We start from the raw sequence: 13,549 nt of genomic DNA on the forward strand, positions 1-13,549 counted from the left end.
TGGCACACACTCCTTGCCTCATTTACATTCATACATCGTCTCATACATACTCTTCTATTGTTCTGACTCTTGACATGGTCCGACTCAAGTATCTGATTCACTTGGTCGTGCCATGTCTTCCTCGGGCGTCCCCGACTTCTGCTACCATTCACATTTGCATCGTATATTCTCCTTACACTCCTTTCTTCGCTCATTCGTTCTATATGCCCAAACCATCTAAGCATCCCTTTCTTGATCTTACTCACTACGCTTACATCAGCCTTGCACTCTTTGCGGATCTCCACATTCCTCACACGATCATACATGGTTTTACCACACATACGCCTCAGGGCATACGCATTTCAACAGCATTCAATCTACTTTCATCCTTTCTTTGCCAGTTCCATGCCTCACTTCCATACATCAGGGTAGGTACCAGCACTCCATTGTGGACTGCTAACTTCGCTTCTTTGGACAATTTTTTGTTAGCGCCAACAGCGTTCAGTCCTCTATTAATGGAGTTACCTGCATTTACTCTTCTTTCAATATCTTCTTCAATACTTTGTTTACATAAAAAAGCTTCGCAAATATGAAAATATTTGAGTTTTCAAAGTAGTATAATGGTCATTATTTCTTTGAAACACCTTTTGATCGTTGTTTTTCATATAGGTTATACATTCAGGTGTATGCAGAAATATTAAAACCAGTAATTTTATTTTTTGACAGTCTGTTTTTTTTTTTTTTTTAGATGAAATTAGCTATTCTGGAGAAATTTCTTACAATATATACCTGACATATATATATGAATAATAAGATACATAATATGGTTATTAGAAAACAATTGCAAAAAACAGAAATAGTAGTTTTTTTCCGAAATTTGAACAAAATTCATTAAGGTAATTTTCGCGCAGTTCCTCAAATTCTCGTCCGATATTTGGAGGTATTTTGACATTTTCCTACTCCAACGTTTAAAAGGCTAACGATGGCAGTATGAAGAATTTATTCAAATACAGATAGAGAAACAATAGCGCATGTTGCTTTTACGTCCAACAAATGGCATAAGGGACATTTATGTAATATAGTTAATGAAAATTTACATTTTTATGTAAATATATTGTCAGTTTATTCGTAACCTGGAAGTGTGTCTTAAAAATAAAAATAAAACATTGTATCCATATTTTCTTCATCAATGGAATATAGTTTATTTCTCTATCTTGAAGGCTGGAATATAGTTATTATATTGTTTCTCTACTTATTTTCTAAGCTTAAGTATAATTATTTAAGAATTCAACTTGTTAATGTTATTGGTGTTTAAACTTTTCACGCACAAAGTGTTTCCTTTTTATAGGCAAGAGAATTTCTTCCATAATGTCAAATTAGTTAGTAAAAGTGATTTTTCTTCAGCATTTATTTATCTTTGCATTATTCTTAGAATATGAAATTGCTTATTGGAATATCGGTGCTTGATGTATCCTATTTTATATTTTTAGGAAGATGTTCATTTTAAATCTTTAATGTACCGTTTTTTTATAGGTTTACAGAATTGATGTCCATTAAATTGCAAATATGTACAGTTAAACTTTCTTACAAGTACTTCTCTCTCTTTTGAAAGTTCTTATTTTGGAACCTTATAAGTGGGTACAATTTTGTACGTATTTGTAATAAATCTATATTGTCATAACTTAGCCAAACCTTAGTAAAATACAAAGATTATCAGACTCCTTCTACTGTGCGATGATCTTAATACAGTGAATAATGGGTGGCAACTCTAGTGAATATAACTTGAAACCATAGACATACAAAGCAATAGACCTGCCCATGAGGGAAAGGGGAACAAACCATGTTTTTCCCTTTTAAGTGATTTGACAATACATAAATGAATCTGCTAGTATAAAGGCAACTTGGATGGTCCTATATGTATTTAGCGTTCATAAATAAGATGTACTTAACGGAAAGGAAGGACAGAGGAAAGAGGAAGGTGGGTTTATAATCAGTGTCGTGCAAAGCTGAAAGAATTTCTTCTCAGAGGCTAATCAAATTCAATAGTTTATGCGTTTGCATTAATCATGTAAACAAGTCTAGTGACTCTGTTATAATTTCAGTTTTGTGAAGCCATTGGCCAATAATGATTTAAAAATAGAACTTGAATAGAACCTTCACAGAACTTGAAAATCAACTTAGAAATTTGATGAATTGTTCAAATTCCTTGAAACAACCCGTCCTGAATCAATATGACAAAAGAACGAAAAGTAAAGAAAAATATGCCCTATCCTAACCTAACCTAGAATTAGTAAAAAAACATTTCCTCCTCCTCTAATAAGTAGTCCTTTTTACAATGGCGCGCAAATTACTGGTTGCGCAAAAATCTTAACTGTAAATCCCAAATCGGATAAGCAAAAGTTCGGGCTTGTTTCCAAATTCTAATATTTTGTTACACTATTTAGTTAGACACTTTTTCCAAAGTGTTATAATTTACTCACCTCACTCAATTTTGCATCGCAACGCATTTATAGACGGTTCGGTTAAAAATGAACAGAAACGTCTCACAATGGACTGCGCTGCAAACTTTTCTTTTCCACCCTGAGTCTGGTTATTTCAATGTGATCTCTTCGGCAGTACACGTACCACTGGTATCGCAGTTTATTGCATTCTCGAAAGCTCCTGGTACCAAACATGGTCAGTTGGTTTGCCTCCATCTCCTCGAAATGATATACAGATTATTCGTTAGGGCAAGTCTACTCTTTTGTAATGTCTATGCTTGAAACAATGTTAATACAGAAGAATCTCAATAATTGGGCTCTTTCTATTAAATTCATGTAAATACAGTTTTCTACTACGAATATAGAACAAAAAAGTGTAAATTATGAATTTTTTTATATAAATTTAACGAATATGTGTGAAGTATGAGATTTTAGCTTTCTGACCTCAATGTAATAAAAATGAACCCTTTTGTTGCACATGACAAAAACATATATTTTTACGACATTTTAATACTGTCAAATGATTTTGAGGATTTTCTCTAATGCTCGTTGCCTTAATGAAGCCTATGATAGGTTTTCGAAACGCTCGTTGCCTTAATGAAGCCTATGATAGGTTTTTACTAATGCTCGTCGCCTTAACGAAGACTATGATAGATATTCACTAACGCTCATTGCCTTAATGAAGCCTATGATAGGTATTCACTAATGCTCGTTGCCTTAACGAAGCCTATGATAGGTTTTCACTAATGCTCGTCGTCTTAACGGAGCTTATGATAGGTATTCACTAATGCTTGTTGCCATAACGAAGCCTATGATAGGTTTTCACTAATGCTCGTCGCCTTAACAAAGCCTATGTTAGGTTTTCATTAACGCTCGTCGCCTTAACGAAGACTATGATAGATATTCACTAACGCTCATTGCCTTAATGAAGCCTATGATAGGTTTTCACTAACGCTCGTTGCCTTAACGAAGCCTATGATAAGTTTTTTAATTCATTTAAAAAAATATATATATGTTTTATGGGTCGGTTAGCAAAATATAATGTTTTTCTATTCATTGGTAAAATAATCTCTTTTACACATCTAAATCTAATTTGGCAATATCTAGCCCTGACAGAAATTGGCAGATCACTCGAATTGAACCCTCTGAAATGCCGATTTTATGAGATTCTGATGTAATACGTAATTATGTATTCAGTCATCATTGTGTATATGTATTGGAGAGACGCAATAGGTGTGAAGGTTGCCGAGATAGCTCGGTGGTAAGAGCAACAGCCTGGATAGCAGAAGGCCCCGAGTTCTTGGGTTTTTCTGATACAGTTACTTACATACAATGTAATAATCGCTGATATATTTCTGCAGGTACTTAAGTTATTGCCTAGGATATGATATGAGTGTATGTAGTAATGTTAATTGAATTGTTTCATGATCCTTACTGAAAACCACCGAACAGATAAACCCTAGAAGTGTGACCTATACCAATTTGAAAAAAAAACCGATGTGACAAATTTACAATTGCTCACAGACAGGCTTACACCTACACCCTTGCCATAGGTCAACCTAAGTAGTTTGATACATTTGGTGACTTAGCAGGGGTGCCCGGGTTCATGGGTTGCGGTTTATCTAAGGCTTTACGGCGGATGCTTTTGCCCACCTAGTGCGTGGCGCGTCGGATCGGGTTAGAGACTGGTTGAGGGAGACCATATCCTAGCACCGCAGTGGGAGGGATTGATTCATATATCCGTCACTCCTGGACACATTGACCCTCAGGTTCCTACCCACTCCTCATACCTTCAGCCTCACAACATACCCCAATTAGGGATGCCATAGCCTCACTGGCTCTGCATGTTTAGTAGCAGATGGGACTCTTATGCGGTATCACATTAAAAAAAAATATTGATAATATTTGATCAATTTCAACAGAAGTAAGGAATAATTGAGCAATTTAGGGCAAACGGACATGCCAACAACACACTTCTATCGGTTTATCTGTTCAGTGGATCCACCTGGCCCGGCAACAGGCTCTGTTATTTGGACTGACACCGTACAGTCAATATTATCTTAATATGTATAAAAATTAATGTTGTGACTCTAATGACAAATTTAGAAAAGTGTTTTAAATTAATTAAACAAATATACACACATTTATATTACAAAAGGGTGTTTAAAATATCTGTATAATTAAACTTTTTTATTTGTTGGCAATGCAAGAGATATTGGGGACTGCATACATGTAACCCATGATGAGTTTTTCAATGAAAATGAACCTCCCAATTGTGCATTGGTGTCGAAGGAATTAATGATTCTTCGGAGCATCTTTCATTGAAATACCGGTAAAATCCTCTCCACTGTGTGTTGCCTGTTACAGCAATAATTTCAAAATTGTGATGATAATAAAGTATTTGAAAAGGGGACGAGGAAAATAAAGAAAATGAAGTCACTCGATAACACTACTTAAAGAGATAGAGCGTGTTTTATATAATTTCTCAGATTTTTTGGGCACCCTGTTTAACTTACTATAAATGATGTGAAATTGACTCTAAAATTAATTTAATGTAAATAAATAAATAATTATTATTTGTTATGAAAGCTGTGTATTTTATACTAATAAAGTAAGTGATAATTTTAAATGTGTAATTATTATTGTAAAATTATGTTGTCGAGATTTGTTGCTTATAAATTTTATGTTTAATAAGAATATGTAATTACATATTGTCAAATAAAACTAATAATTTGAAGTTTTTTCAAAAGATACTTTTATTTCACGCTGATACAGTTATTTGTAAGGGCGGCGCAACTCACAGAAATGAGGTTTATTTTATTTAATTCGATACATCATGCCGTTTTATGCATCAAGTCCTTAAGATGACATCAGAAATATGATGGCCCCCAGCAGCGATACATGAAGTTTTTAGCCGCATTTTAGCGGGGACCGAATAAATCATCACAATGATAATTCATCACATCTTTAAAAAGTTATATAAAGTCATGGAAAGTGATGAAACAAAAACTTTATTAACTGGGTTAAGTAGGTTAGGTTAGGTTAAAAAAAAAAAAAAATTTCAGCGTTTCTAATGACTTATCACTTTTTGAGTTATCATGGAACCCATTTTAGCACATCTCGACGGGTATGGAGGTGTTTTCCTCGCGAATTTGATACTTGAGTTCTTCCAAGGTGTGAGGCCGATGCTTAAAAACATTTTCCTTCAGGTAGCCCCATAAGAAAAAGTCGCAAATCGCAGCTGGAAGGCCCACTGGGTCAAAGAATGGCCATTTTCAAGAAACGTGCGGATGGCAAAGCCCCGGTGTTGTCCGATGGTAACGACTAAAAACGGCACGACTCTCCCGACACAATGAGACCCTTTCCACGTTCCTACCCCCACCACACGGATGTACTAATCCTTTAAAACTGCTTTGTCTGTTTCCTGATGGGCCACGACCATACCTGGTCCAAATCAGACTCAGACTCGGACGAATAAGTAACGAGCAGTAGGTATTTCCCAATATCCCGACTTCCCTCCCAAATATATTATTTTAATATATCTAATGTTTCTTCTCTATCTTTCCATAAGTATATATTAACATAAACACAGACACACACACCCACACACCTCAAAATGCATCGGTATATGCAATCATATACCGATGTTACTGAAGGCCGCCTCTGTTTCATGTCGACAGACGGCCGTTTAATCTTGGATATGGTTTTCTGCAATTTCCCATATTCCCACAGGCGAATGCGGAGGAATTTCCTATAATAAGGCGCAGCTGACTCTCCCCCCCGATCCCAACATAACACAAACAGACATGACAGACGTTATATACAGAGATGTGCAAAATGGGTACCCAAAACCATTTGAAATGCAAAATGGAAATGGGTCAAAACTTTTCCATTTGAAAATGCAAAATGCAAAATGGTTTTTAGAAAAGCATTTCAAATGCAAAATACCTATTTTCAAAATGCATTGAAAATGCAAAATGGTTTCTCAGGTCAAACAATTAAAATAATTATAGAATTTTTAAACAATTTTGTCATTTAATAATGGACATCAATGTAGAACAAACATATTACATGATGGTAAATCCAAAAACACCACGACCATAAATATACCACTCTCACCACGACTACAGATTATGAAATCACAAAAAATTTGCGCGGGACTAATGTTGCCAACGTAAAAACATAGAAACTGCTATCTAACATTTAATATTACAGCATCATGGCCCCATGTTCAGTATTTAAATCAGTATTTTTTGTAATGGTATCACTCAATTGCCAGGGCTCCTACCAGGGAGCAACTTGACAAATGTAAATTATCTCTCATAGCGAGGTTGAGAACCGACTGATATTTGGGGCTTATAAAAAAAAGATGATTGGAGATAGTAGGAAGAATGTTGCAAAAAAGCATTTAAAATGGAAAATGCATTGAGAAAAGCATTTAAAATGCAAAATGGTTTTTAGAAAAGCATTTAAAATGCAAAATGGAAAATACCCATTTTGCATTTTGCATTTCCATTTGAAATGGATTTATTTGAAATAAAGCACATCTCTGGTTATATAGTATATAACCGCTGTCAGCTGCTGGTGAAGCTGAAGCTTAAGAATTTTGTGCTCCAAAACATGCAATTTTAGTAGGGTTTTTAGGTAACAAATTTTTCCCTACCGAGAAAACACAAGGCCTCTAACTAAGTCTACAAAACCCAGGTAACATTTTAAACACCCGCATGAGTTAAAAATTATGAGGCGCATATGACGCTGTTCTATTTGTGTAGAGAACATTTAAGGCGATGCAATACGTCGTGTAATATTTTAAAATGAGCCGCTATCAATAACAACCCTTACGTAGATGGCGATAAGGTTTAAATTCCCGCTTAACACCATCTGCCTGTTTTGATTTATGCAAGAAAAAAACATTTTTGTTATTTGTTTTTGGGGTATTATGCCGTGTTGCGCTAACTCCTTCTTTAGCCAACGTTTCGGACAGCATTGCAGTGTCCGAAACGTTGGCTAAAGAAGGAGTTAGCGCAACACGGCATAATACCCCAAAAACAAATAACAAAAATACTTTTGGCCGTGAAAATCTTAAATCATAAGAAAAAAACATGGCCAAAAAGTGCCTTTTATTTTATTTTGTGGATGTTCAGACATAAATATTTAATTTTTTTCGATCATTTTATAAATAACTTAATTTGCCACATTATACAATAATATCATAACAGAAAATGGGTTCGTAAGTAGGAGATTTTGAACTTTAAAGCAGTTTTCATAGGCCTTTACACTATTTTTTTCTAGGCTTATAAAAAGACTTATCTAAAAAATACTCGATTATTTCAAAGGCCAAGATGTATTCTACTCGCAGTATTTAATTAAACCATGTGAAACATTTCTAGGCGACCAAATTTTCAAAACAAAAACGCATGATTTTGCATTACTACGTATGGCATCACCTTAACTTTAAATTCAGTAAATTTGAATGATTTACTACTTCAAGGGATATAAGAATATAGAAAAAAAAAACATTGTCTGTTTTGCTGCAATGGGTATAACTTTTTTCAGTATTTTCAAAGATATTTCTGCCATACCAAAATCTAATATTTCAAAATGAAAATTCAACACACAACATACCCTATTCGTGGATGCTGTAGTCTTTCCGGCTCCTAATGCTTGGGAGCAGTTGGGACTCATGTGCGGTTTCACATTTCAAAAAAAAATTAAGTAAAATTTGCTATTTAAATTGTATAGAACCCATGCAGAAGAATAGTAAAATGCTAACCTTTTTTTTTATAACTTCCGATTTTATTGTCCGGGTTAAAACTTCCCCGTAGGAAAAACTAAACCCTTCCACACACTTTTCCACAAATGTTAATTAAATTCCACATAATGTCAATCAACATTATGCAAGTGCATTATATAAGCAAAATAAATACAAAACAATACAAGAACAACACGTCAACTCACCAGAGATCAAATGGGAAAATAATTCACCGACTCCAGATATTTTCATATCAGAGGGTTCGGCTCGGTAGAACTTCTATTAGGGCCTATAAATCCTACTGATCCCTCAACATAAATATTTAAAAAATCTTTCGTTATCCTACATGTATTCAAAATGACCGACTTTTGCATCTTTATATATACATTTTTTGATAGATCTAATACCAATAAATTTTTAATGAGAAAGCTAGGTGTAATGCCAGTAGCCGAAATAACGAATGTAATATAATTATTATTGAGGTTTGTTATTATAGCCTTAGCGTAACTATATTCCTTCATCTCACATCTGCAATTTCTGCGAAGATATTGCCAACTGCATGCGATCTAGGTAGTAGTGAGTATCTCAATGACTGTCCTGATATTGTTGTTGCATTAAAAAAAAATTTCAAATAATATTCTAAGTAAACAACCCAACATGGAGAGTTCCGATATACTTGTTATCCCGACAAAGATACGTTTTTGTACGTGCGGCAAATAGTTAAAAAGTGACATTTTAAATTGCGATATTTTCAAATGGGATAGTTTAAATTCTTTACTCCTTACATATTTCTTATATTCGATACTTTTTAAATTCCTTTATGTTTCAATCTTTTGATATAAAACTCACACTTATAAAATATCAACAGTTATTTTTTTCTTATCAGTACATTGATTTCGTAAATTGAATTTTTTTATTATATTTTAATTGTATACCACATATAGTCTTTTAAACTCTATACTCCTTATTTTAGTTTAAATTATATACTTTTATACTTATTTTAATTTCTTCTATATTTCATACTTGATTTATTATTTTTATGTACTGTATGTATAATCAACCACCACAAGACGGGCATGTGTCTAGCTTGGTGGTCTAAACACACCTAATAATTGTAATTACCATGTCACTGAATAAATAAGAAATTTAAAAAAATTATATATTTAATTGGAATTATTGACTTTTTGAAATAATGGCACACAGAGCTACGGGCCAAAAATGCCCATTTTTTTTGCATCGTTTAGAATTGGTTGTAGGAAGATAATTTTTAGTTTTTTGTGATTTTTTTTTTGTAATAAAACGTGGCTCCAATGAGGGGGGTAATTTACGTAGGATTTGTTATGGTAAGTGGATATATAATTAATATTTTACTGCTCAGAATAGCATCGCAAATAACACATAATATATATGTAAAAGAAAACAATTATTACTGTGGGTTATCCATAGGAGAGACATATACCGCCCTGGACTGTAGGCCTTTTCAAGATATACAGGGTTTTCCAATAAGAGGTGTTATTTTGAATAGCCCGCTATTTCGGTAGATGTTACTTTTAAAGCTGTGATTTTTTGACATTTGATAAGTAAAAACTACGCTATTGATAAAAACGGAACGATACCCGCTTCAACAACGCATTGAAATTATTAAAATTCACTTGAGTGAATCAAATGCAAATCATCTTGAGTGATGAGGTCCATTTCCACCTCGGTGGCTTCGTCAACAAGCAAAATTGTCACATTTGGGGCTCGGAAAACCCAAGAGTTATTGTTGAAAAGCCTTTTTATCCTCAACATTTGACTGTTTGGTGCGGTTTATGGTCCGGCGGAGTCATTGGACTTTACTTTATCGAAAATGAGGCTGGAGCAACAGTTACGGTGAATGGATCGCTATCGAGAGATGATGAATAATTTTTTATGGTCGGAATTGGATTCACTTTCAACAAGACGGCGTTACGTGCCACATAAACAACGAAATCATTGATCTTTTACGAATGAATATCAAAATATCACCTCTTATTGGAAAACCCTGTACAATTCTGTAGTAAATTATTTTGTTGTATCTTCTAAGGTTTAGTCAGCGTTAGCAATCTAAACGCCCGAAAATATATTTTTTTGACTTGATTACAAAATGTCAATTTTTCTATACTTTCTATAATTATAATATGCATGTATTTTATACATAATCCTTCCAGAAGAAATTCTATAAACGATAGTGAAATCCGTATTAAAATCTGTTGCGTAGTTTATTAAAACTAAGCGCACAAACAGACAGACAATAAAAGCGACTTTATTTTATACTATTTAACGGGAGTCATGGGGCAATAAGTCCATTTAGATAACTTTTCATAAGTGCAGAAAAATATGTTTTTTTAATAAAAAAAATGATGTAAGTAGATAATTATTTCACATATCCGATTTTGCAATGTTTGCAAACATTTTGCAATGTTTGATCGACACCAAAAAAAACGGTAGATGTTGAAAGTTAGGATCGGGTTGAGGGGTTGCGCGGCTACTCAGTTGAGTGACCAGTGTGAAACATTATTTTTATTTGTTTTTTAAAAAAAGTGGCTGGTGTTCCTAAAGCTCCTAGATCACGGTAGACCAACGCATTGGGCCAACGTTGGCACCAACCCGCCAACGTCTGACCTACGGGTTATCGCCAAGATCCGTTGACGTGTGCACTCAAAACCAAACAACAACCGGGTTGGCGGCTTTGACTAATTGTTGGCGGCCAATGCATGCATTAATGATAGTAATAATAATAATTGGACAATTTTTATAGCGCCGTTTTTGTGAGTTATCACCTCAGGGGCGCTTTACAGTTGATGCAGGTATTACAAAAAATATACATATTACCAAAATAAAGTGATGTTAAGTAAAGTAGAATGAAGAACAGGAACAGGTGACATGAAGATAGAAGATGGATACTCTGCAGCAAGAATCCTAGGTGGTGAAGAAACTGGACCAGCTGCTGCAGCGAGAGAGACTACCGCGTCAACCAACAGTGCCAGCACAAGGTTCGTCATCCGTCCAGGTATTTGTCTGCTGCCAATAAAGCACTGACACAATTTCCTCACATATATAACACACCTTTGCAGCACCATACGCTAAGTGGTCCTGTACACATTGGCCCGATGCACTGGCATAAAATGACAATAATTTACGTAGTGCGTTATGTCTCCTAGGTAATCAGAGAAATATGTTATACAAGCTCACTTTATATATAGGTAATTCCTAATCTTTCACAATCAAAAAATATAATAGATAAGAATTGATATGGGCCAGATATTCAATAAAATAACATTTATCCATAGTCCAGTGGATGAGAAACAGTTACTTGCGAAACTTATCAATTAGTACTCTCATTTAAATAATATTTTAAAAATGTTGAAAAATTTATTATCATTTCTCTTTGAAAAGCTTTTTATCTAATTTTATAGGGGTTGAATAATATAATTTTAATTCTGGAAAGACTAACAACTATTGAAGATTAATTTCGTGCACTACTTGTATAAAAATGTCAGCCCTAATTATATTATGAAATAGTCAATTGAAGAAATTAGCTACACCTTTCATATTTGGATCATTTTGAAGGCAGTTTCAGAAGTGGAGTGAATATACAGGTAACAGGTAAGCCACATTATTTCAATAATATTATTAGAAAAACACTTTAATTATATTTTGAATTACCTACCACACTTTCTTCGATTTTAAATTTTATCAAACGGTAGGTTTCAATTCTTTTAGAAAGATAAATAAACATTTTATAGGGAATCCGATAAATTTACCACCAAAAATTAGCAGTCGAAAATTTGTATTTTGTTCAGTTTTTTTTAAATTTTATCATATAATAAAAAAAAGTTCACCGCCCTCAATCCTTAGCAAACAATAATATTTTTGTATGTGAAAACCGCACAAGAGTTCCAACTGCTCCCAACCAAATGGATCCAGTTGGGTTATTTTGTGAAGAGGAAAGTGGAGAAGTATTTGGTGCCATTTAATGCTAATATTTAGTAGCAGTAATTGTCATTATTTGGAAGATTGGGTTAAGGCGAAGATTAATGCTAAATCACTATTTTGATTAATCTTTATAACGAATTGGTGTACATTATGAATTCAAAAAAAATATGCTTTAGATAAATTGAAGGTTTTACTATCGTTTTGTTTGAGTAGAATACAAATAAAATAATAAATTACTCAATATAAAATATAAATGTAAATCCTAAAAAATATTTATTTCAGTAGTTATGTATGAACTCATAAAGAAAAAAAAAACTTTTAAAAATACAGTATTATAGCTAAAATTATCTGTGAGAGTTTCACTTGATTGACGTTTTTTCTTTCTTATAAAATTATAAAAATCAGTTTTGTGCTTGAAATTGAACGTTTCAAGACTCCGTTTGTCAAGCGATTTTAATGCCTATTACCTACAATATAAGGTATACCAAGAATATACACATTTTTAGCTTGTAGCTTCCTCTTAAGTTAGGTTAGGTTAGGTTAAGTGTGGGCGTTGAACTTTAACCGCGATAAATGTTCCATGGTGAATTTTCAGCAGTGGATTATGGGCGGTGAATATTAACACAAAATGCAGAACCAGAGAATATAGATGCAATCTGTGCAAATATTAAAAACGATAATAATGATGCGAAAGTGGTGAAAATATTTAATAAAACATGACTGGTTTGAAATAGAGTAAAAATCTCTCGACAAATGCTTAAGTTGGAATTAAAGATACAATGTGAAATTTTTCATGCCTTTGTCATATTAAATAACAGAACAAAACGTGTTTTTAATATTTGTCGGAGCTTACTTTTTCTATCGAGGTAATTTCATATAATTAACGTTTCGGTATAACAAATGTATAGATATATTCTTCAGAAATAACATAATATTTACTTTTTTTGAACATAAAAACTTAAAGAGTTAACGAGAAACTTGTTATAAATCGTTAGAAATCGGGTATGCGGGGGCTTAATATATATATTTTCATTAATTTAAAAAAAAAAAACCCCTGTATATATATATATACAGGGTGTCCGGAAACTCGTAGTACAAGCGGGAAACTGGTGAATCTACATCACATTTGGAGTCGATTTTGTAGTATTTTTTTTTTATTTGAGCTTTCGTTATCGAGTAAATCGAGTTTGAAGTTGATTTTTTTTTTTTTAATCAAATTCTTATAAATTATTACTGAAGATCAAAGTACCCAACTAATTAAAACTATTTGAAAGTAAAACAAATGAAGAAACTCGGATTTGAAGCATTATTTTGAAATCACCCTTCATTTAACCCGGTGTAATCATAAAATATTTCTGCTCTGCAGGGTTAAAACATCTGT

Source organism: Hesperophylax consimilis, chromosome 27 (genome assembly GCF_061612785.1).
Source record: "Hesperophylax consimilis isolate HC1 chromosome 27, BYU_Hcon_1.0, whole genome shotgun sequence".
Lineage (NCBI taxonomy): Eukaryota > Metazoa > Arthropoda > Insecta > Trichoptera > Limnephilidae > Hesperophylax > Hesperophylax consimilis.